Below are 25105 nucleotides of genomic sequence, written 5' to 3' on the forward strand. Positions count from 1 at the left end.
CCACTGGGAACTGGGATTGGACTAAGGGATGGCCTCACTTAGAATGTACAATAGAAGAAAAGGCCCAAATTACTTAAACGAAAAAAAGACAATGGCACACTTGAGGGAAAACTATATTCCTCAGAGAACAAACAAAAGACTCACTTTGCCAAATACAGAAATGGACTCACTTAGATGAGAAGCTTGTCCAAGTAGTTAAGATTTATGTAATAGACTTTAAGATTTTAGCCAGAGGGGTTGGGGATTTAGCTCAGTGGTAGAGCGCTTGCCTAGCAAGCGCAAGGCCCTGGGTTCGGTCCCCAGCTCCAAAAAAAAGAAAAGAAAAAAAAAGATTTTAGCCAGAAAGGCAGTAAAAAAGTATAAGGTATGTCAGTAAGTGGCTTAGCAAACAAACAGGGCAAAGAGATCTAGAGAGTTTAGTGAAAAGTCGAAGTGTACTTCACTGAGATAAAACCAGGAAAATATGATCACAAGTATCTCCTAGTGCTTGTAGATACATTTCCAGGAATAGATAGAAGCTTTCCTCACCAAGCAAGAGACGGCCTCGGTAGTCATCAAGAAGATACTGGAAGAAATCTTCCCTAGGTCTGGAGTGCCCAAGGTAATCTGGTCAGACAATGGCCCTACTTTCGTTGCCAAGGTAAGCCAGGGTGTGGCCAAGTATTTAGAGGCCGATTGGAAATTACGTTGTATTTACAGACTTTTAGCCAGGCTAAAAGACCTACAGGTGATACAGAAAGAAATCTGCTCACAGCTGGCAGCAGCCTATGCCCCGGGGACCCCCGAGACATCGCATCAGTTCCAGGTCAGAGATGCAGCTACATACAATGACATGGAGCCCAGACACTTGAGCCTCGCTGGAAAGGACCATACCTGGTCCTGCTGACCACCCTGAGAGCCATCAAGTCTCAGCCCTCACCAGCCGCGTACTAGCTGTTGGGGCTGAGAGCTGGGACCTAGAGGGACACTCAGATCTTCAAAAAGCTCCATAGACTTGCACATCAGATAAGTAGATACATCAGAGACATGACTGGGAGGTTGCTATAATGCTCACTTGAGGAGTGTGCTTTAGAAACAAGAATTTCATGTTTGCCCTGGGTTCCATCGGGATAGGTGTGGGGATAGGCTTGATTTCTATTGCAAATGATGTACCATCCCCTTACTATGAAGGCATTATGTGTGTTAGTACTTCTAACACTTCTTGGGACTGTGCCTCAGGGATCATAAGTTTAGAAGTTCTAAGCTAGTCATGACCTTGGTGTGTAGGTTTAGATAGTGTCCAGATTGGAATCCTGATGCTAAAGACTTAGTTTAAAAAAAAGGAGTTGAGAATTACTTAAGGCTATCTAGATGCTGCAAGGGCAGCACAAGGACATCTGCTGTTGCCCTGCAATGCAATGCTTATAGAGAATTCAGTACTGCCAATGACTCAGATATAAAAAGAGTAAAAAAGACTTTTTAGCTGACCTCCAAGAATACCTAACCTCCCTCTCAGAGGTAGTCCTTCAGAATAGGAGAAGATTAGACCTGATGTTCCTTGAAGAAGGAGGTCTGTGTGCTACACTAAAAGAAAGAATGTTGCTTCTATGTAGACCATTCAGGAGTAATTAAAGACTCCATGAATAAACTTAGAGAAAGGTTAGAGAAAGACAGAGAGACAGAGAAGCGCATCAGGGATGGTTCGAGAGCTAGTTTAGTAGATCTCCTTGGATGACTACTCTGATATCTTCCCTTATGGGACCCTTCTTAGTTTTGCTTCTGCTTCTGATTATAGGTCCATGTGTGTTAAAGAAACTAGTTACCTTCATTACAGAAAGAGTGAGTACTGCTCAGATTTTGATGTTATGCCAACAGTATCATGCTTTAGGAGGACAAGAAAGCCAATATTATAAAGATACTAAAATTTAGTTCTATGATTAGAACTAGCCACTAGAAGAAGTAGGGAATGAAAGAATAAAAAATGCAGCTAAGAAGTCAGAAGTTTTTAAAAAGGCCTAAATACCTCAAATTCCAGACCCTGCCCTCGACCTGTACTAGCTGACCAAAAAGTTAGATTAAAATCTTAGAGAATAATCTTGAGAAGCAGGAAGCTTCTCCCAGGAACTGATGGGCCATAAAGTAAACAATCTTGAGAAACAGAAAACTCTTCCTAGTGATTCACTGGTATTCTCGACATTTTCCAATGATGCCCTCCCTACCCGCTGGGGTTGAGGTTTCTTCCTTTAAATTTCCCTTGTCTTAGGTACTGGGGGTCAAACTCCACTGTCCCTGCGTGGGATATGAGTCTCGACCCCAGTGCACTGGTTCCTATCAATAAACCTCATGTTTATTACAGCAAGGGCGATCTCACGTGAGTTCTTGGGGGGTCACATCATCCCAAGACTTGAGTGAGGGTCTCCCCGCTCCGGGAGTCTTTCATTACCTGTGGGGATTCTCTGGTAGAATTTTGGTGGTTGCTCCTATATACAAGGATAGCGACCACAGATAATGATACATTGACTGCTGCCTTACAAAATTGTATCCCATTAAACTCTTTTTGTTGTCTAAATGCTCTAGCTGGTGAGGCTATGGAAAAAGAGGAACATTCCTTCATTGCTGGTAGGATTGCAAACTGGCACAAACACTCTGGAAATTAATCTGGCAGTTCCTCAGAAAATTTGAAATAGTTGTACCTATAGACCTACCTATACCATTCCTCGGCGTATACATAAAAGATTCTCAAGATACCACAATGGCACATGTCAAATGTGTTCATAGCTGCCTTATTTGTAATAGTCAGATGATGGAAACATCCCAGAGGTCCCTTAGCAAAGGAATGGTTGCAGAAAATAGTATTTTTCAACACAATAGAGAACTATTCAGCTATTAAAAATTGGGACATCATGAAATTTGCATGCCAATAGATAAGACTAGAGAATATCTCAAGTGAGGAACCCAGGGACAAAAGAATGTATATCATATGCACTCACTGACAAGCAGATATTAGACAAAAACTTCACAATACACATAATATAACTCATAGATCATATGATATATAAGAAGAAAGGATCAACTATGGATATTTCAATCCCAGTTAAAAGGAGGAAAATAATCACAGGAGGCAAAAGAAAAGAGGGATAAAGCTGAAAGAGGGAGAAAGGAGAGAAATGGAGCAAAAATCAGGTATGGGGGAGAGAGGAGAGAAGCCCAGAGGGCCGTGCACTAAATAGATGTATGCAAAGGTGTTGGAGTGTGGGACAGGGCAAAACTCTAGAAAGTTCCAGATTGTAGGAGGATCCTAGGAACCAGTGGTGATGACCTTAGCCAAAATGTACAACAGCAGGAAGATGGGATATAAATAGAACACATTCAGTAGAAAGAGTTGGCCCCTTTGTGGAATGGGGGTACCTGATTATCTTCAAAAATCTTGACCAGAATTGTTCAAGTCAAAGGAAATGCAGTGTTAAAGGGGATCCGACACTGAAGAAAAGGCTATCCACTGACTGGCCCAACTTGGGACAAATTCCATGGGCTGGCATCAAACCATGACACTGTAATTGATGCCATGTTGCTTTTAGAAAGGAGCTTGGCATGACTGTCATCCAAGAGTCTTTACCAGCAGCAGATGGAGATAGATGCAGATATAGTCGTTCATTGAGCTGAAGTCAGGGTCCCACCTGGAATAGTTAGAAGAAGAACTGAAGGAGATGAATGGGATTGTAACACCATAGGAAGAAAAGCAGTATCAACTAACCCAGACCCTCAGAACTTCCAGAAATTAAGCCACAAACTAAAGAGAATATTTGGGCTGGTCCATTTTCCTCAATAAATATGTAAACTATGACTGCCTTTTTTGGCCTCTGTGGGAAGCAATTATCTTAATTCTGTAGAAACTTGATGCCCCAGCTATGTTGGATGCTAGCAGGGTGAGGGAGGAGTGGATGGGTGGATGAGCACTCTCATATGCAAAGGGAAGTGTATTATGCAGTGAAGAATTCATGGAAGGTAGACCAAGGAGCAAGACAACATTTAGAAAGTAAATAAATAAAATGATTAATATAAAATTAATAAAATGAATAAAAGCAAGAGAAGGAACACAACAGAAAGAATCAAAGAAACCATGAGCTTGTTTTTGAGAAAATCTACAAAGATAGACAAATGACCCAACTAGCAGGACAGTTGACCTGGGTCTGGGGTTCCCCTAGGAGAGAATGAGGGACAAGAGACTCAAAGAACAGACAGCAAGTCAAGTCTGATCAAGCTGACAATTTTCAATTTTTCTCAGGCAGAAGATATAATAGTAGAAGCAAAATGAAGGGAGGGGTTAAGTAACCACCAAAGAATGGGCCTGGCTCAATGACCAAGTTATTGTCTGGGTAAATCGGCCAATCAGGGATATAGTAAGGTAGGCTGCTTAGTGGCCTGACCACCAGTGCCTGACCATCAGTACTCAGTGACCTCACAACTAGATTTATTCTATCTATTAAATTCAAGCAGAACTCTAGGTGCAGGCGTAGATATGCCTGCTTTGATCTAACCTAAGGCTATTGCTTTTTTCTAACATAAGGCTAGAATACAATTGCTTTTTAACCTGAAGGCAGCTTCCACCATTTTGAGACTGCTTCCAACAGACAAACCATTAGCCAAATTAACTAAAAGACAGAGAGACAGAAACCAAATTATGAAAATTGTAAGTAGGAAAAGAGATGTGAACATGGATGCTCATGTAATTCAGAAAGCATTGTCTTTCATCAAAAACCTATATTCTACAAATTTGGAAAATATAAAGTAAATGGATGATTTTTCTAGACATAACTCTTACCAAAAATAAATCAAGAGCAGGTAAACTATCTGAGCAGTCTTATAACCCTGAAAGAAATAGAAGGAGTCATTAATAATCTCCCAACAACATCAACAATAAAAGTCCTTGGCCAGATGGTTTTAGTGCACAATTATAACTAGCTTTCAAAGAAGAGCTAATGGAAATATTTCCATGGATGCAGTGGTGGTTCACTATACAAAAATCCACCAACTAACCTAACAATGGAAAGCAGTTAATAGGAAAGCCAAGAATCTAAGTCAATCCTAGGAAACTAGTCGTCTCATCTGCTTTTCTGTATATACTGGATTCCTCAAGAAGTAGTTTCCAACAGGTGTATGGCAAGTAAGTGCAAGCAGGTGAAGAAAAGTGAGACTTCCTTCTATCATCATTATGCAGGCATACATCAGAAGGTATGCCCCACTTTAATGATGTGCACAACCATGCCTTGTTTTGAAATTTACTCTGTGCCAAACTGGCCTAGATCTCAGAATTCTGCTTACCTCAGATTCCTGTGATTTAATGTGTTTAGTACCTTGTCTAGGACTAAACATCACATGGCCACTATGCCTCATGATCTGGATTCAAAGTGTGTGTCATCCCATGTCAAAATGTGGATCAGAAGCCTGTTTCCTCCATACACAGGTCTACATAACAGGTATTCCCTCCATTATTGGATTGCAGTTTATTTCGAATGTAAATAAGTTGCCAACAAGGTATAGCCATCACAATAATGTACAATATAAAAAAACTGAAAGAAAAACCCCATATAAATATCTCACTAGACACCAAAATTGTGTTTGATGAAATCCAACGTGTCTTTATGATAAGTTTGGAGAGATAAGAGATACAAGGCACATATCTAAATAAAATACAGGCAATATACAGCAATTAATACCAAAAATCAAATTAGATGGAGAGAAACTTCAAGCATTTCCACTAAAATCATGGACAAGACAAGGCTGTCCACTCTCCACATATCTCGTCAATACAGTAACTGGAAGTTCTAGAAATAGCAATCAGGCAACTAAAGGAAATCAAGGGGATACAATGTCAAAAGGAAGAACTCAAAATATCACTTATTCAGATAATATGAGACCAAACGTGTGGAAAACTACAGTTGAAAATTATTTTGCCAAGTGACTGGATGCACAGTTGACTTGAAAATAGAAGTAGACACCCTCTACTCAAGGCAATAAACAGGATAAAAAGTAAGTTATGCAATAGCCACAAACCAAATAAAGTAAATTCATTTACATCTAATCAAGCAAGTGAAAGCATGTATGACAAGAACTTAGTTTCTGAAGAAGAAAAATTGAGGAAGATGCCAGAAGGTGGAAATATATTCATCTACGTATCCCAAGTGAAAATTGAAAACAACCAAGTCACACTTGTTGAATCATTCCTCTTAATTTACAGAACAATGGGGAAGGAGTTGTTGACCAGAGCACAAGGGACCCAGAATCAGGTGTTATTCCGGAACATGAAACCAGCATTTGATAATTATTGTTTCTGGATACTCAAAGCACGATTCATATCTGTCGGAATATATATAGGATAAATAACATGAAGACTTCTTGGCCTAGATTGTCAAATATACTTTGAAGTATAATTTGCCTAAATTTGTCCATTAGAATTGAATATACAGAATGCTGACAGTTTCATTGGAAATTTTGAGGGGTATAGTACACATCTTAATTAGTTTCCGTTTGCAATGGATTATTTCTGTCTCCCTGAAAGGATTACACATTATTACATTCTTCTGGCTTTCCCCACTTGTCTTCATCTTGTAATATTTGAGCATGAACCAATGAAAGATTAATGAAAACTTTCCTACATTGTCACATTTTCAGAGTTTCTCCCAGCACAAATAGTTGACACTATCTAAGATTTGAACACTGCATGGTTTTAACAAGTTTTTCATGATCAAACAAATTCTGTAGTGTAGAATCTCAGGTGTTGCATGTATACACCCTGAATAAAGCACATGCCACATTTTTCACAAAAGAAATACTTTTCACGGAAAAAAACTGTTCAGATGTTTCCGCTGACATGATATGAAGACAAAGATTAATGCATATATTATATTTGTTCAGATTCTTGCCTGTATATATTCTTGGTTAAATTCTAAGAAATAGGTCAAAACTAAAGTATTCACCTCTTCGATACATTCAAAAGCTTTTTCTCCTATATTTTCTAAATTAATTTACGATGATATTTCTTCATAAAGGATTGTCTCATTCACTTCACTTATAAAGATTCTCTAATGTATAACATCTCTGATGATATCGCAGACTGAGGTTGTGGTAATACATTTGTCACATACACAATATTTGTGAGTGTTGTCTCATGTATGAATTGTTTGATAACTTATGAGATGGTGCTTCCTAGTAAAGCATTTGTCACATTCACTGCTTTCGTAAGGATTCTCTGCTGTATGAATTCTCTCATGAGTACTAAGATTGGATTTATGGGAAAGAATTTGTCACATTCACTGCATTTGTAAGGTTTATCTCCTGTATGAATTCGCTGATGAAGGCTTAGATGGAATCATTTGGTAAAGCCTTTGTCACATTCACTACATTTGTAAAGTTTCTCTCTTATATGAATTGTCTTGTGATTATTAAGATTAAATTTTTAAGTAAGACATTTGTCACATTCACTGCATCTAAAGAGCTTCTCTCCTGTATTAATTCTCTGATGAATTTTAAGATAGGATTTTTGGGTGAAGCCTTTGTGACATTGACTACATGTATAAGGCTTCTTTTCTTGAGGAATTATCTGCAGACTTTGGAGATTGCATTTCTGAGTAAAGCATTTGTCGAATTCACTACATTTATAAGGGCTCCCTTCACTATTGTTTCTTTGAGCATGAGTTTTTGTATAGAGACAAAAACTGTATCAAATTCTGTATTTCTATTTTGTTCTTTCTGCCCTATATGGATTGCTTGATTGATATTAGTGATAGAACACACATTTTAAGAGTTTACACAGTCTTTATATCTACAACCTTTTTTAGTTTTCCCAGTTTTATATCCTTTTAGGTTTGAGGGTTGAAGAGAGGCATATCTCTGGTTAGTTTTACAAAATGTACTTTGGGTGGATTCATAAATGATATTACTAAACTTGTCACATAGAGAAGAGTTCTCTTGGATATTCACATGCTCTTGGACAATGTGCTCTTTGTCTTGATTAAAGACCTTCTCATACTTTCCACAAATAAATTGATTTTCTGAAAAAATGTAATTAGGAATAACAGGGATTACTTAAATGAGGACTAAGTGATTCAATAATCAAGTGTTTGCTGCAGTTTCAGGTAAACTATATATTCTCATGGATATGTGCTCTCAAGAGAAGTTTTTGAAGTTTTTTTTAGTGATTATATGGATCCTCAAAAGAACCTCAAATCTCATCTATATGAAATGGTATGAAATGATAATAACCTTTTAAATCTTATTTTCAAATTATACCATTTACCCTTCTCAAAAACATTAACCAAGATTAGCGGATGTCTAAACAAAATAGAGGGACTAATATTCTAATGGGGAATGAAGAAAATGCACTCTAGAGACTGCCCCAAATGGGGATCCATTTTATATATAGATACCAGCCAAGACAGTATTGTTGACACCATAAAGTATTTGCTGACAGGAGCCAGATATAGCTGTATTCTCAGAGGCTATTCTTGAGCCTCGCAAATACAGATGTGGAGGCATGCAGCCAATAATCAGACTAAGCACAGGGACCCCAATGGAAATGCTAGGAGAATGGCTGAAGGAGTTGAAGGGGTTTGCAACCCCATACAAAGGACAATAATATCAACCATTCAGAAACCACAGAGCTCCTGAGGATTAAGCCACTAACCAAAAAGTACATATGATGGGGCCCATGTTTTCAGCTGCATATGAAGCAGAGGATTATATTAAATGGCATCAATGGGAGGGAAGGCCCACAGTCCTGTGAACTCTTGATGCCCCAGTGTAGGGGAATCCTTGGGCAGAGAGACAGGATTAGGTTTTTGGGTAGATGGGGGAGTACCCTCATAGAATCAGGAAAAGAAGGGATAGGATATGAAGTTTGTGTAGGGGGAATGGGCAATTGGCATAACATTTGAAAGGTAAGTAAATAAAATAACCAATAAAAAGAAAACAAAATCTAATTGTACATTGCAGAAGCTAGGACAGATAAGTACTATATCTGTAATGAAATTTCAGAAAGTAAGTATCTGGACATTTCCAAAGCAAGCAGATAAATATAAAGGGAACATAAAGAAAAAGGTCAGATTTTAACCTGAATTTCCATCATTTGGGGTCCCTAGACATTTAAAAGAGTTACATGAACACATAGTAGGAAATTTCAAAGAAAGAATTAGAAATTCAACAAGAAGTACATTCTTACCCAAAAGTAATAGATTGTTGTATTTCTCCAACATCACATCTATATACAATGCTCTCTGCTCACATTTGAGACATTCCCATTCCTCCAGTGAAAAGTACACAGCCACGTCCTTGAAGGTTAACAGACCCTGCAATGGAAAATCACCTATTTTATCCTGAAAAAAAAAAGCATACATATGTTAAACCATAAGTAATTACTGCATTTTTCAACGAATGAGGTTGTTTCAACATTCAGTGTGCCTGTAGAAGAATGCAAATTGACCCATTCTTATCTACTTGTACAAAACTCAAGTCCAAGTAGATCACGGACCTTCACATCACACCAGATAAACTGAAACTAATAAAAGAGAAAGTGGACAAGAACCTTGAACAAGTGGTACAGGGGAAATTCTGTACAGAATCCTAATGGCTTATGCTCTTAGGTCAAAAATTGACAAATGAGACCTCATAATACTGACAACCTTCTGTAAGGCAAGGCTCACTGTAATAGGAAAAAAATGGCAATCCACAGTTTGAGAAAAGATGCCTACCAACCCTACTCTATATGTGATAGAGTACTCGCATCCAAAATATACAAAGAACTTAAGAAGTTAGATGCCAGAGGACTAACTAACCCTATTTAAAAATGGTGTACAGAACTAAACAGAGAATTCTCAACTGAACAATCTTGAAAGGCTGAGAAGTCCTTGAAGAAATGTTCAACATTCTTAGTCATCAGGGAAATGCAAATTGAAGCAACCCTGAGATTCTACCATACATAAGTCAGAATAGCTAAAATGAAAACTTGGGTGGCAGCAGATGTGGAGACAAAGGAACTCTCCTCCATTGCTGATGCGATTACAATCTGGTACAACCACTCTGGAAAATAGTCTAGAAGTTACTTAGAAAATTGCAAATAGTTCTACCTGAGAATGCAGCTATACTGCTCCTGGGCATACTCCCAAATGATGCTTCAACATATAACAAGGACACATGCTCAGCTGTGTTCATAGCAGCCTTATTTATAATAGCCAGAAGCTGGAAACAAGCCAGATACCCCTCATTAGAGGAATGCATACAGAAGATGTGGTACATTTACATAATGGATTACAACTCACCCACTAAAAACAATGACTTCAAGACACCACCCAGACCTGAAGGGACCCGGTCGAAAGGTCCCTGCACCCAAATCCTGAGGGCGGGACAGCTAAACCTTCAGAGGGGCAGACACGCCTGGGAAGCCAGAAGACACTACACTCTGCCCACATTTCTGACTCCAGAAGTAAACACTTAACGCCATATGGGACCCCAGTGGATGGGGGCCACAGGAAAAGGCAGCACAGGCACTTCTGGTTGCTGCCCTCACAGAGAGCTCAAAAAAGCCCCCACCCAGGAACAACTTCAGCCACAGGACCACAGGAAAGACCAACGTTTCTGCTCCAAGCAATCTGCCTGGTGGACTTAGGATACACCTTCACAGGAACAGCTGAAGACCAGTAGACAGGAAAAACTACGTGCCTGAAAGCAAAACACTCTGTTCACATAACTGGCTGAAAAAAAAAAACAGGAAAACAGGTCTACAGCACTCCCGAAACACAGGCCTATAGGACAATCTAGCCACTGTCAGAAATAGCAGAGCAAGGTAACACCAGAGACAACCTGATGGCAAGAGGCAAGCGCACGAACCCAAGCAACAGAAACCAAGACTACATGGCATCATCAGAGCCCAATTCTCCCAATAAAGCAAACACTGAATATCCAAACACACCAGAAAAGCAAGATCTAGATTTAAAATCACATTTGATCATGATGATGGAGGACTTAAGAAAGACATAAAGAACTCCCTTAGAGAAATGCAGGAAAACATAAATAAACAAGTAGAAGCCTATAGAGAGGAATCATAAAAATCCCTGAAAGAATTACAGAAAAGCACAGTCAAACAGGTGAAGGAATTAAAAATGGAAATAGAAGCAATAAAGAAAGCACAAAGGGAGACAACCCTGGATATAGAAAACCAAAGGAAGAGACAAGGAGCTGTAGATACAAGCATCACCAACAGAATACAAGAGTTAGAAGAGAGAATCTCAGGAGCAGAAGAGGCCATAGAAATCATAAACAAAACCATCAAAGATAATGTAAAACGGACAAAGCTACTGGCCCAAAACATACAGGAAATCCAGGACTCAATGAGAAGATCAAACCTAAGAACAATAGGTATAGAAGAGAGTGAAGACTCCCAGCTCAAGGGACCAGTAAATATCTTCAACATAATCATAGATGAAAACGTCCCTAACCTAAAGAAAGAGATGCCCATAAACATACAAGAAGCCTACAGAACTCCAAATAGATTGGACAAGAAAAGAAACTCCTCCCATCACATAATAGTCAAAACATCAAATGCACAAAATAAAGAAAGAATAAAGAAATAAAAGCAGTAAGGGAAAAAGGTCAAGTAACATATAAAGGCAGACCTATCAGAATCACACCAGACTTCTCGCCAGAGACTATGAAAGTGAGAAGATCCTGGACAGATGTCATACAGACCCTAAGAGAACACAAATGCCAGACCAGGTTACTGTATCCTGCAAAACTCTCAATGAACATAGATGGAGAAACCAAGATATACCAAATTTACACAATATCTTTCTACAAATCCAGCCCTACAAAGGATAATAAATGGTAAAGCCCAACATAAGGAGGCAAGATACACCAAAGAAAAAGCAAGAAACTAATCGTCTTGACAACAAAACAAAGAAAAGCACACAAATATAATCTCACATCCAAATACGAATATAACAGGAAGCAGCAATCACTATTCCTTACTATTTCTCAACATTAGTGGACTCAACTGGCCATTAAAAAGACATAGATTAACAAACTGGATACGCAATGAGGACCCTGCATTCTGCTGTCTACAGGAAACACATCTCAGTGACAAGGACAGAAACTACCTCAGAGTGAAAGGCTGGAAAACAACTTTCCAAACAAATGGTCTGAAGAAGCAAGCTGGAGTAGCCATTATAATATCGAATACAATTTATTTTCAACCAAAAGTCATCAAAAAAGATAAGGAAGGACACTTCATATTCATCAAAAGAAAAATCAATTAAGACGAACTCTCAATCCTAAACAACTATGCTCCAAATAAAAGGGCACCTACATACATAAAAGAAACCTTACTAAAGGTCAAAGCACACATTGCACCTCACACAATAATACTAGGAGTTTTCAACACCCCACTCTCATCAAAGGACAGATCATGGAAACAGAAATTAAACAGAGACATAGACAGACTAAGTGAAGTCATGAACCAAATGGACATAACATATTTATGGAACATTCTATCCTAAAACAAAATGATGTACCTTTTTCTCACCACCTCATGGTACTTTCTCCAAAATTGACCATATAATTGGGCACAAAACAGGCCTCAACAGATACAGAAAGATAGAAATAATCCCATGCGTCCTATCAGACCACCATGGGCTAAAGCTGGACTTCAACAACAATAAAGGAAGAACACCCACATATACATGGAAAGTGAACAATGCTCTACTCAATGATAACCTGGTCAAGGAAGAAAGAAAGAAAGAAATTAAAGACTTCTTAGAATTTAATGAAAATGAAGATACAACATACCAAACTTATGGGACAGAATGAAAGCTATGAGTGCCTGCAGAAAGAAACAGGAGAGAGCATATATCAGCAGCTTGACAGCACACCTAAAAGCTCTAGAACAAAAAGAATCAAATACACTGCAGAGGAGTAGAAGGCAGGAAATAATCAAACTCAGAGCTGAAATCAACCAGGTAGAAACAAAAAGGACCATAGAAAGAATCAACAGAACCAAAAGTTGGTTCTTTGAGAAAGTCAACAAGATAGATAAACCCTTAGCCAGACTAACCAGAGGACATAGAGAGTGTGTCAAAATTAACAATATCAGAAATGAAAAGGGAGACATGACTACAGAATCAGAGGAAATTCAAAAAAAATCAGATACTACTACAAAAGCCTATATTCAAAAAAATTGAAAATCTGCACGAAATGGACAATTTCTTAGACAGATACCAGGTACCAAAGTTAAATCACGACCAGATTGAACAACCCCATAACTCCTAAAGAAATAGAAGCAGTCGTTAAAGATCTCCCAACCAAAAAGAGCCCAGGTCCAGATGGATTCAGTGCAGAAATCTATCAGACCTTCATAGAAGACCTCATACCAATACTATCCAAACTATTCCACAAGATTGAAACAGATGGAGTGCTACCGAATTCCTTCTATCCACAATGATCTAGTAGGCTTCATCCCAAGCATGCAGGGATGGTTTAAAATATGGAAAACCATCAATGTAATCCACTATGAAACCAAACTGAAAGAACAAAACCACATGATCATTTCATTAGATGCTGAGAAAGCATTTGAAATTGCAACCCCACTTCATGACAAAAGTCCTGGAAAGAATAGAGAACAAGGCCCATACCTAAACATAGTAAAAGCCGTATGCAGCAAACCAGTAGCTAACATTACTCTAAATGGAGAGAAGCAATCCCACTAAAATCAGGGACTAGACAAGGCTGCCCACTCTCTCCCTACTTATTCAAAATAGTTCTTGAAGTTCTAGCCAGAGCAATCAGACAACAAAAGGAGATCAAAGGGATACAGATTGGAAAAGAAGAAGTCAAATTGTCACTATTTGCAGATGATATGATAGTATATTTAAGTGATCCCAAAAGTTCCACCAGAGAACTACTAAACATAACAAACACCTTCAGCAAAGTGGCTGTGTTTAAAATTAACTCAAATAAATCAGTAGCTTTCCTCTACACAAAAGACAAACAAGCCCAGAAAGAAATTAGGGAAACGACACCCTTCATAATAGTCCCAAATAATATAAAATACCTCGGTGTGACATTAACCAAGCAAATAAAAGATCTGTATGATAAGAACTTCAAACCTCTTAAGAAAGAAACTGAAGAAGACCTCAGAATATGGAAAGATTTCCCATGTTCATGAATTGGCAGGATTAATATAGTAAAAATGGCCATTTTACCAAAAGCGATCTACAGATTCAATGCAATCCCCATCAAAATACCAATCCAATTCCTCAGAGAGTTAGACAGAACAATTTGCAAATTCATCTGGAATAACAAAAAACCCAGGATAGCTAAAACTATCCTCAACAATAAAAGAACTTCAGGGGGAATCACTATCCCTGAACTCAAGCAGTATTACAGAGCAATAGTGATAAAAACTGCATGGAATTGGTACAGAGACAGACAGATAGACCAGTGGAATAGAATTGAAGACCCAGAAATGAACCCACACACCTAGGGTCACTTGATTTTTCACAAAGGAGCCAAAACCATCCAATGGAAAAAAGATAGCATTTTCAGCAAATGGTGCTGGTTCAACTGGAGGGCAACATGTAGAAGAATGCAGATCGATCTATGCTTATCACCCTGTACAAAGCTTAAGTCCAAGTGGATCAAGGACCTCCACATCAAACCAGATACACCAAAACTAGTAGAAGAAAAACTGGGGAAGACTCTCAAACATATGGGCACTGGAGAAAATTTCCTGAACAAAACACCAATGGCTTATGCTCTAAGATCAAGAATCGACAAATGGGACCTCATAAAACTACAAAACTTCTATAAGGCAAAGGACACTGTTGTTAGGACAAAACGGTATCCAACAGATTGGGAAAATATCTTTACCAATCCTACAACTGATAGAGGGCTTATATCCAAAATATACAAAGAACTCAAGAAGTTAGACTGCAGGGAGACAAATAACCCTATTAAAAATGGGGTTTAACATAGTGAAAGTGTTTGTTGGGGGGAGGGTGGTAATGGGGGGAGGTTGGGGAGCATAACTTCCAAATAAAAGGGGAGTGAGAGGGGCTAGGGAGATGTTTGCCCAGAAACCACTAAGGGGAATAACAATCGAAATGTAAATAAGAAATACTCAAGTTAATAAAGATAAAAAAAAATTTTAAACCAGACACACTCAAACTAATAGAAGAAAAACTAGGGAAGCATCTGGAACACATGGGCACTGGAAAAAATTTCCTGAACAAAACACCAATGGCTTATGCTCTAAGATCAAGAATCGACAAATGGGATCTCATAAAACTGCAAAGCTTCTGTAAGGCAAAGGACACTGTGGTTAGGACAAAACGGCAACCAACAGATTGGGAAAAGATCTTTACCAATCCTACAACAGATAGAGGCCTTATATCCAAAATATACAAAGAACTCAAGAAGTTAGACCGCAGGGAAACAAATAACCCTATTAAAAAATGGGGTTCAGAGCTAAACAAAGAATTCACAGCTGAGGAATGCCGAATGGCTGAGAAACACCTAAAGAAATGTTCAACATCTTTAGTCATAAGGGAAATGCAAACCAAAACAACCCTGAGATTTCACCTCACACCAGTGAGAATGGCTAAGATCAAAAACTCAGGTGACAGCAGATGCTGGCGAGGATGTGGAGAAAGAGGAACACTCCTCCATTGTTGGTGGGATTGCAGACTGGTAAAACCATTCTGGAAATCAGTCTGGAGGTTCCTCAGAAAATTGGACATTGAACTGCCTGAGGATCCAGCTATACCTCTCTTGGGCATATACCCAAAAGATGCCTCAACATATAAAAGAGACACGTGCTCCACTATGTTCATCGCAGCCTTATTTATAATAGCCAGAAGCTGGAAAGAACCCAGATGCCCTTCAACAGAGGAATGGATACAGAAAATGTGGTACATCTACACAATGGAATATTACTCAGCTATCAAAAACAATGAGTTTATGAAATTCGTAGGCAAATGGTTGGAACTGGAAAATATCATCCTGAGTGAGCTAACCCAATCACAGAAAGACATACATGGTATGCACTCATTGATAAGTGGCTATTAGCCCAAATGCTTGAATTACCCTAGATCCGTAGAACAAACGAAACTCAAGACGGATGATCAAAATGTGAATGCTTCACTCCTTCTTTAAATGAGGAAAAAGAATACCCTTGGCAGGGAAGGGAGAGGCAAAGATTAAAACAGAGACTGAAGGAACACCCATTCAGAGCCTGCCCCACATGTGGCCCATACATATACAGCCACCCAATTAGACAAGATGGATGAAGCAAAGAAGTGCAGACCGACAGGAGCCGGATGTAGATCGCTCCTGAGAGACACAGCCAGAATACAGCAAATATAGAGGCGAATGCCAGCAGCAAACCACTGAACTGAGAATAGGTCCCCTATTGAAGGAATCAGAGAAAGAACTGGAAGAGCTTGAAGGGGCTCGAGACCCCAAAAGTACAACAATGCCAAGCAACCAGAGCTTCCAGGGACTAAGCCACTACCTAAAGACTATACATGGACTGACCCTGGACTCTGACCCCATAGGTAGCAATGAATATCCTAGTAAGAGCACCAGTGGAAGGGGAAGCCCTGGGTCCTGCTAAGACTGAACCCCCAGTGAACTAGTCTATGGGGAGAGGGCGGCAATGGGGGGAGGGTTGGGAAGGGAACACCCATAAGGAAGGGGAGGGGGGAGGGGGATGTTTGCCCGGAAACCGGGAAAGGGAATAACACTCGAAATGTATATAAGAAATACTCAAGTTAATAAAAAAAAAATTTAAAAAAAAAAATTTAAAAAAAAATGATGGGGTTCAGAGCTAAACATAGAATTCACAGGAATTCTGAATGGCTGAGAAACACCTAAAGAAATGCTCAACATCTTTAGTCATAAGGGAAATGCAAATCAAACAACCCTGAGATTTCACCTCACACCAGTGAGAATGGCTAAGATCAAAAACTCAGGCAACAGCAGATGCTGGCAAGGATGTGGAGAAAGAGGAACACTCCTCCTTTGTTGGCGGGATTGCACTAGTGCAACAATTCCGGAAATCAGTCTGGAGTTTCCTCAGAACATTGGACATTGAACTACCTGAGGACCCAGCTATACCTCTCTTGTGCATATACCCAAAAGATGCCCCAACAAATAACAAAGACACATGCTCCACTATGTTCATACCAGCCTTATTTATAATAGCCACAATCTGGAAAGAACCGAGATGCCCTTCAACAGAGGAATGGATACAGAAAATGTGGTACATCTACACAATGTAATATTACTCAGCTATCAAAAACAATGACTTTATGAAATTCATAGGCAAATGGATGGAACTGGAAAATACCATCCTGAGTGAGGTTACCCAATCACAGAAAAACACACATGGTATGCACTCATTGATAAATGGCTATTAGCCCAAATGCTCAAAACACCCTACATGTACAGAACACATGAAACTCAAGAAGGATGACCAAAATGCAGATTCTTCACTCCTTCTTTAAAAGGGGAACAAGAATACCCTTGGGAGGGAATAGGGAGGCAAAGTTTGGAACAGAGGCTGAAGGAACACCCATTCAGAGCATGCCCCACATGTGGCCCATCCACATACAGCCACCAAACTAGATAAGATGGATGAAGCAAAGAAGTACAGGCTGACAGGAACCAGATGTAGATCTCTCCTGAGAGACACCGCCAGAATACAGCAAATACATAGGCGAATGCCATCATTAAACCACTGAATTGAGAACGGGAACCCCGTTGAAGGAATCTTAAAAAGAACTGAAAGACCTTGAAGGGGCTTGAGACCCCATATGACCACCAATGCTGATCAACCAAAGCTTCCAGGGACTAAGCCACTACCCAAAGACTTTACATGGACTGACCCTGGGCTCCAACCTCATAGGTAGCAATGAACAGCACAGTAACAGCACCAGTGGAAGTGGAAGCCCTTGGTCCTGCCAAGACTGAACCCCAGTGAACTTGATTGTTTGGGGGAGGGTGGTAATGGAGGGAGGATGGGGAGAGGAACACCCATATAGAAGGGGAGGGGGAAGGTTTAGTGGAATGTTGGCCCGGAAACCGGTAAAGGGAATAAAAATCAAAATGTAAATAAGAAATAACCAAGTTAATGAAGATGAAAAAAAACAATGACTTCATTAAATTCAAATTCAAATGGATGGAACTTGAAAATATCAACCTGTGTGAGATAACCCAGTCACAAAGTAACTCACATGGTATGTACTCACTAATAAGTGGATATTAGCCAAAAAGGAGCTTAGAATACTCACAATACAACTAAAAATACATATGGAACCCAAGAAGAAAGTAGATCATGCCAAAGTATAGGCGTTACAGTGCTACTCAGAAGGGTGGAGAAAATAATCTCTAAGAAGTGGAGAGAGGGATGTGCAAGGGAAAGAGGAGAAGAAGCAAAAAGGTGGGCCAGTTCAGATATGGGAAGAGATGAGAGAGAAGTACAGAGGGTCAGAAAATTGAAATGAGGTGTGTGGCAGTCAGGAGTGGGGCAGACTGGTGGTAGCCACTCAAAAGTCCCAAGAGGTTCCCAGGAACTAACACATCTGAAGATCTCAAACCCAGACACTATTACTGATGTCAAGAAGTGCTTCCTGCTTACAGCTGTTATAGATGTCCCCTGAGAAGCTCTGCCAGAGCCTGAGCAATACAGATGCTTACGTATGCAGTCAAACCTGAAACTGAGCACAGGAATGCCAATGGAGAAATTAGGGGAAGGACTGTAGGAGCTGAAGGGACCTGCAGCCCCATAGGAAGAACAACAATATCAACCAACCAGACCCACATATGCACCCACGGACTAAACCACCAATCAAGGTGTTCACATAGAGGGACCTGTCACTCCAGGTGGATATATTGCAGAGAATGCCTTATAGGGCATTATGGGAAGGGGGGCCTCTTGTGGAGGCTTGATGACCCAGGGTAGTGGAATGCTAGGACACTGAGGCAGGAGTGGGTTGCCATGTGGAGAACACCCTCATAAAGGCAGGGGGAAGAGGAAGTGGACAGGTGTTGTGGAGGAGAAACTGGGAAGGGGAATAACATTTGAAATGTGAATAAATAAAATAACCTATAAAAAAATAAAGAAATTACAAGAGAACAAAAAAAACCAAAGAATTAATTAAGGTCAATTTTGTGTTATAAGTGAGGCAAGAAAATGTTGAATGGCAAATATTTTCTTAGGGTTTTATGAAGATGTGCCTGAGGGTATGATCTGCTGCTCTTCTATAGACAATCTATAGAATAACTTAGCATAAATGTTCACATTTAGACTCACTTTTAGAAAGTCCCTCATCTTTATGAATTTTCTGTGGTTTACCAAAACCTTGGCAGCACATGAAAGATTTGCCACCATCACTACATTTGAAATTTTTGTATGCAGTTTTATTTGTATAATATCATTTAAAGTCCTTTGTTACAATATTTGTTTCTCTGTACACACAAGGCAATACACAACGAATGGTTAAAACCAGTCCTTTAAAATCCAATGATCTCTTCTGAACATTACTGGCAGGAGGAATACATAGCACATATGCATACATTCAGGCAAATGTAACCTACATATATTGAAAAAAATGAACCCTAACTTTAATAAGAGATATGTTCTAAAATACTCATTGACATCCTTGTATTTAGATCTCTCTGAGAAAACATCACATGATCATCTCAAAATGAGCAAATGTTTACAAAGTATAACATGTACCTTTGCTTTCAAACACTCCATGAATATTTAATAAATTATTTTTCAGGAGTTTTACTTAATTGAAGATTTCACCCTTCTAATTTTGTTTCTTTTCGTCAGAATTTTACCTCATTTGAGTATTAGAATAGTAGCTTGCATACATAAGCGTGATCTATACTTCTTCCTTTTTTATAATTTTAATACACTGGTTATATACTGTTTCTATTTCAAATGAGTATCAGTAACATGAATTGGGGCATGAAGAATGACTAAGAGGAAAAGGCACCTGATGTTTCTCCATAGAAACCTAATATAATTCTTTCTAAATATATTGCATGTCTGTACTATGTGTGACTTAAATCCTCAGGGTTTGGCACTGAACGCAGGGCTCTAGGGACAAAATGTATCATTTACTGTATACAAAAACATTCAGATAAACACTTATATACTTAAAGAAAACATTATTGTAATGAAAAGATAGAAACATTCCAACAACACTCTAATTTTCCCTATGTAATTCATAGTTTGGCTGAAGAAGAATAACACTGGTTGTATGAACCTGTCTTACTTCTAAAGAAACACAACAACAAATTGATTCTTGAAACAAGTCTATCCTCTCCTGAAAATTCGCAATAGTACATTTCATGTGATGAACTACAAAGGGTCAGAACACAGGATGTGTTCTAAATATTGAAAACAAAAAATAACCATTTGTAATTTGAGAATTTGCCCTAGGGTCAGTGTCTCTCTTGAGCCAAATAGACAGATTTCATAAACACACCAGTGATTACTATGTGACATGAAATATCAAAAAGGGTTGTCAGAGTACTGAAATCGGAGTCATTTCAAAAACACTCAATCACCTACCTTACTTCCACACTAATATAAAAAGACATGACCCCATCCAACAGAGAAAATAGTCACCAGTGTATTCTTTGAGCATCATTTACAATAGATGGTCTTTGTGGCCTGCAGGTCTTGAGTCCATAAATATTATATGTATAAAATCCAGTGAAAATATACAGATGTTATATACATGAAAGACCAATACATTAAATTTTCATTATCACAGGGACAAATGAAAATGCTAAAAAATAAGCCCTTTAGCTAATAACATAACACATACAGGTAATTAAACTTTTGTATGTTTTGAATGGAAAGAGGAATTTTAAAAAGAAACGTGGACAGTGCACTGACCCTTGGACTGCTTACCAGGAACTCACTCATTCTTCTTGTTGTTGTTCTCTCAGGTTCTGTGTGAGGAACAAAGATTGAAATTCTTCTTGAAATTTCACATGAAGAATTGAACAATTCTTGATCAAATAAATCCAAGTCCATTTTTAGACAATACTAGAACACATTAAAAAAAAACATTAGAAGCAAATTGACACCAGGGATTTTGATGTTTCTACAGGCTTGAGAGCATGAAATGGTATATTTAGACTATTAACAATGTGAGTATAACTTGAGGCATATTTCTAACTTCAGCAGTCACCAGGCACAAAACACAGAGCAGAGATATACCTTATGTTGAACACTAATGCTCAGAATTATTACTGAAAACTGATCTTTCTGGAGTAGAATCAAAGAAAAATGGCTATTAGGTACCAAGACTGATTTCTAGAATTAAACTGAATATCATTGGTAATCACACTAGAGTACAATATCTGAGCCTTTGATGAGATTCCAATTCATTCTACCCAGCAGATACAGTACACCTATTTTCCGTGTGTATCCTGTTGCCCTGAAATACAGACCAAAATTCCATCTGTTAACTATGTTGGAGTTCCACATGAAAGTATGAATGTATGGCATTATACAAATCTGCATATGCTGGGGGAAAGGAGACTCCAGAATTACCAGTCTGTGTAGAGAATGTAGCTAGGAAATCAACTCTTTATGTTTCTAATGAGTTCTAGGATTCTCAGGAGACTGCTGACATTCAAAAACAGTTGTGATGATTGTGACTGGTTTCCAACTGAGAAGCACAAGCCCATGTGTGGGGGTTCTGTCCTTAAATCACAGGGTTCTGAGCCCATGGACACATTTGAGATGGCAGAGCTACTTATTCTTTCCCACATTAGACTGATGCAAATGAATATAATGTCACCAGCTAACTGATTCTGCATGTGTGAATAGGTTAATGGTAATGGTGATTAATAATTAATCTGAGATTAAGGAACAAATAAAAAAACTTTCCATGAGTTCCATTTATTTTTATTGGTTATTTTATGAATATACATTTCACATGTTATCCCCCTTCCCCGTTTTTCCTCCATAAGCCCCCTATCCCATCCTCCCTACCCCTGTCTCTATGAGGGTGCTCCCCGACCCACTACTGCCTCATCAGCACAGAACCCCCAAAGGGGTCCTTTCCCAGTAATGCCAGATAAGGCAATCCTCTGCTACATATCCAGCTGGGAGTATCCCTTATATACTTCAGTTGGTTATTTAGGCCCTGGGAGCTTTGTAGGATCTGGTTGGAAGATAATGTTACTCTTCTTATGTGCTCGGAAACCCCTTCAGCTCTTACAGTCCTTGCTAACCTCTTCATTGGGCTTCCCAAGCTTAGTCCAATGTTTGGCTGTGTATATAAGTATCTGGATTGTTCAGGCTCCAGCAGAGCATCTCAGAGGGCAGCTATATGGACTTCTGCCATTAAGTACCCCTTGACATCAGCAATAGTATCTGGGTTTGATGTCAGCACATGAGAAGGATTCCTAGGTGGGGCAGTCTCTCAATGCCCTTTCCTTCAGGTTCCATTTCATTCTTTGTCCCTGAATTTCCTTTTGACAGGAGAAATTCTGAATTAACATTTTTGAGGTGGGTAGGTAGACACATCCCTTAACTAGGGGCTGATCCTATCCACTGAATATGGTCTTTCCATGTGCTATCTCCACTTTGTTGTGTAATTTGACGAAAGTTCTCTCTGTTGGGTCCTGGGAATCCCTGGGTCTCTGGCATCTGGGCTACCCCCAGTTCCCCTCCCCCATTTCTATGTACTTACTTTCAAATTCCTGATCCTCTGCCTTTCTCCCACATCTCCTCTTTATCTGAACTGGCCACCAGTTTTTTTCTCCCCCTCTTCCCTCTCTCTCAGATCTCTATCTCCATCTACCTCCCAGAGAATATTCTCTACCCCCTAATGAGTAGTACTGTAGCATTCACACTTTGGTGTAATCTTCTTTATTCTTGGGTTTCATATGGTCTGTGAGTTAAATCTTTGGTATTCCAAGCTCCTTTTTGGCTAATATCCACTTATCAGTGAATACATATCATGTGTGTCATTTTGTGACTGGTTTACCTCATTCAGGATATTTTCAAGTTTCATCCATTTGCCTGCTAATTTCATGAAATCATTGCTTTAAATAGCTGAGTAATACTCCATAGTGTAAAGGTACTATTTGTGTTGTATCCATTCCTCAGTTGAGAATTCTCTGTTTAGCCCTATTTTAGCCAAATAGGGTTATTTGGTTCTCTAGAGTCTAACTGTTCAAGTTCTTTGCATATTTTGGATATTAGCCCTCTATTGGATGTAGGATTGGTAAAGAACTTTTCCCAATCTTTTGGTTATCATTTTGTCCTGATGGACCATGAAAAATTCAGACCCCTTAGCAAACAGAATAGAGCCAAAAATGTAGGTTAGCCAGTTCAGTGACTCTGCTCCAGGAATTAACTGTCCATAAAGTTAGATTAAAATCTGAAAGAACAATCTTGAGAAACAGGATCTTTTCCTTGTGATTTTTCACTGGTATTCTCAACATTTTTCAATGACGCTATCCCCTACCTCTTGGGATGTGGCTTCTTCCTTTAACTAATCCTTCTCTTAGCTACTTGGGGTTGAACTCCTCTACCCCTGCGTGGGATATGAGTCTTGACCCCAGTGCACTGGTTCCTATCAATAAACCTTGTATGATTACAGCAAGGATGGTCTTACATGAGTTCTTGAGGGGTTGCGTCATCCCGAGACTTGTGTGAGGGTCTCCCCACTCTGGGTGTCTTTCATTTGGTAGCTTGTCTGGGATAGGTGACTACCCTTGTCTCCGAAGACTCACTTGGAGGTGAGATAGCTTCCTTGTCTTTGTGTTGTTTCTTTGTGTATCCGTGCCAGCTGAACTCTGAGTCTGTAGTTACTCACGAGTACTGGTATTTGCAGTCGCTCATGTGTTGGATAGAGATGGAGGTTCACGTCTGGGGAGGAGATGAGAGAGTGTGAGTATTGGTAGACCTGACAGGGGCTCACTGACTGTGCTGTCCTAAGAGACAACCCAGGAGCTGAGGAGGGACCACAGGGAGGCCTGGGAGATTACCGTCTGGGTGCCGGTAAGGATTCAGTGATACTCCTGGATTGGAGAAGATTCCCACCATCCCGGCCGTCTGGGTGCTGGTGAGGATTCGTTGATTCTCCTGGACTGGAGAAGAGACCCGCCCACCTGGCCATCTGTATTTCCAGAGTGGTCTTTTTCTGTGTGTCTTAGGTCTGTGTTTTGTGTTATTTGTGACTTTGACGATGTGACTCCTCTGAGTTTGACTTTAGACCACTGGATTGAAGTAAGGGCTAGAGCGCACAACTTGTCAGTTGAGATTAAGAAGGGCCCGCGGCAGACTTTTTGCTCCTCGAAGTGGCCGACATTCGGTGTCAGCTGGCCTCCAGAGGGCACCTTTGACTTAAACATCATTTTTGTAGAATCTGCTCTCACCCATCTGTCTTTGGTGTCCTGTTGGGAAGGAGGAGTGATGTGGAATCTGCTCCCCTTCATCTGTCTTTGGTGTCCTGTTGGGAAGGAGGAGTGATGTGGAATCTGCTCCCCTTCATCTGTCTTTGGTGAGCTCACGGAAGCTCCCGTCTGAATCAGTTCAGTTTTGTGGTGATCTCAGGGCAGCCGCTTGTTTTTTGTTCTTGTGCACACTTCTGTTTTTGTCTCTTAATCTTTTGATTGTCTTTCTGTGTGATTGAATGCTATTTGTCCTCTTTGGCCGACCTCTATTTTCTGGACTCTCTTCTTGTTTTCTCACCATCCCACTTGAGATGCTTGTTACAGGTCCTCTTTACCACCAAGGAAATACAGAATCCTACGAGAGGCCAGAAACAATGTTCCAGACACAGATGGAAGGCCCTCACCTCTGCCTGTTGACTTCAGTATGCCTGAAGGTAGGGAATGCTACAAGTCTTTCACGAGGCTCCAATGGTGGGTCTCTTAGGGGGAAAAATGCCCCATCAATTTGACTTAAGTAAGGAAAAGATAATTTTTAAAAGGTTGCAGAAAGTTAAAGGGTTAAGCTAAGTCGCTAAGAGAGTTAGTGTAAGTTGCAGAGAAAGTAAGGTTAAAGTGCGGTTCAGGGTAAAAGAAAGAAGACAAAAAG

At 39.6% G+C, this 25105-nt stretch overlaps 1 pseudogene; it reads right to left on the reverse strand.

The window, feature by feature from the left end:
* Positions 1-5592: 5592 nt before the first annotated feature.
* Positions 5593-24109, reverse strand: Mzf1-ps1 (myeloid zinc finger 1, pseudogene 1; annotated as a pseudogene).
* Between the last annotated feature and the right edge of the window lie 996 nt (positions 24110-25105).

The sequence above is a fragment of the Rattus norvegicus genome, chromosome 5 (assembly GCF_036323735.1).
Source record: "Rattus norvegicus strain BN/NHsdMcwi chromosome 5, GRCr8, whole genome shotgun sequence".
In the NCBI taxonomy this organism is placed as follows: Eukaryota; Metazoa; Chordata; class Mammalia; order Rodentia; family Muridae; genus Rattus; species Rattus norvegicus.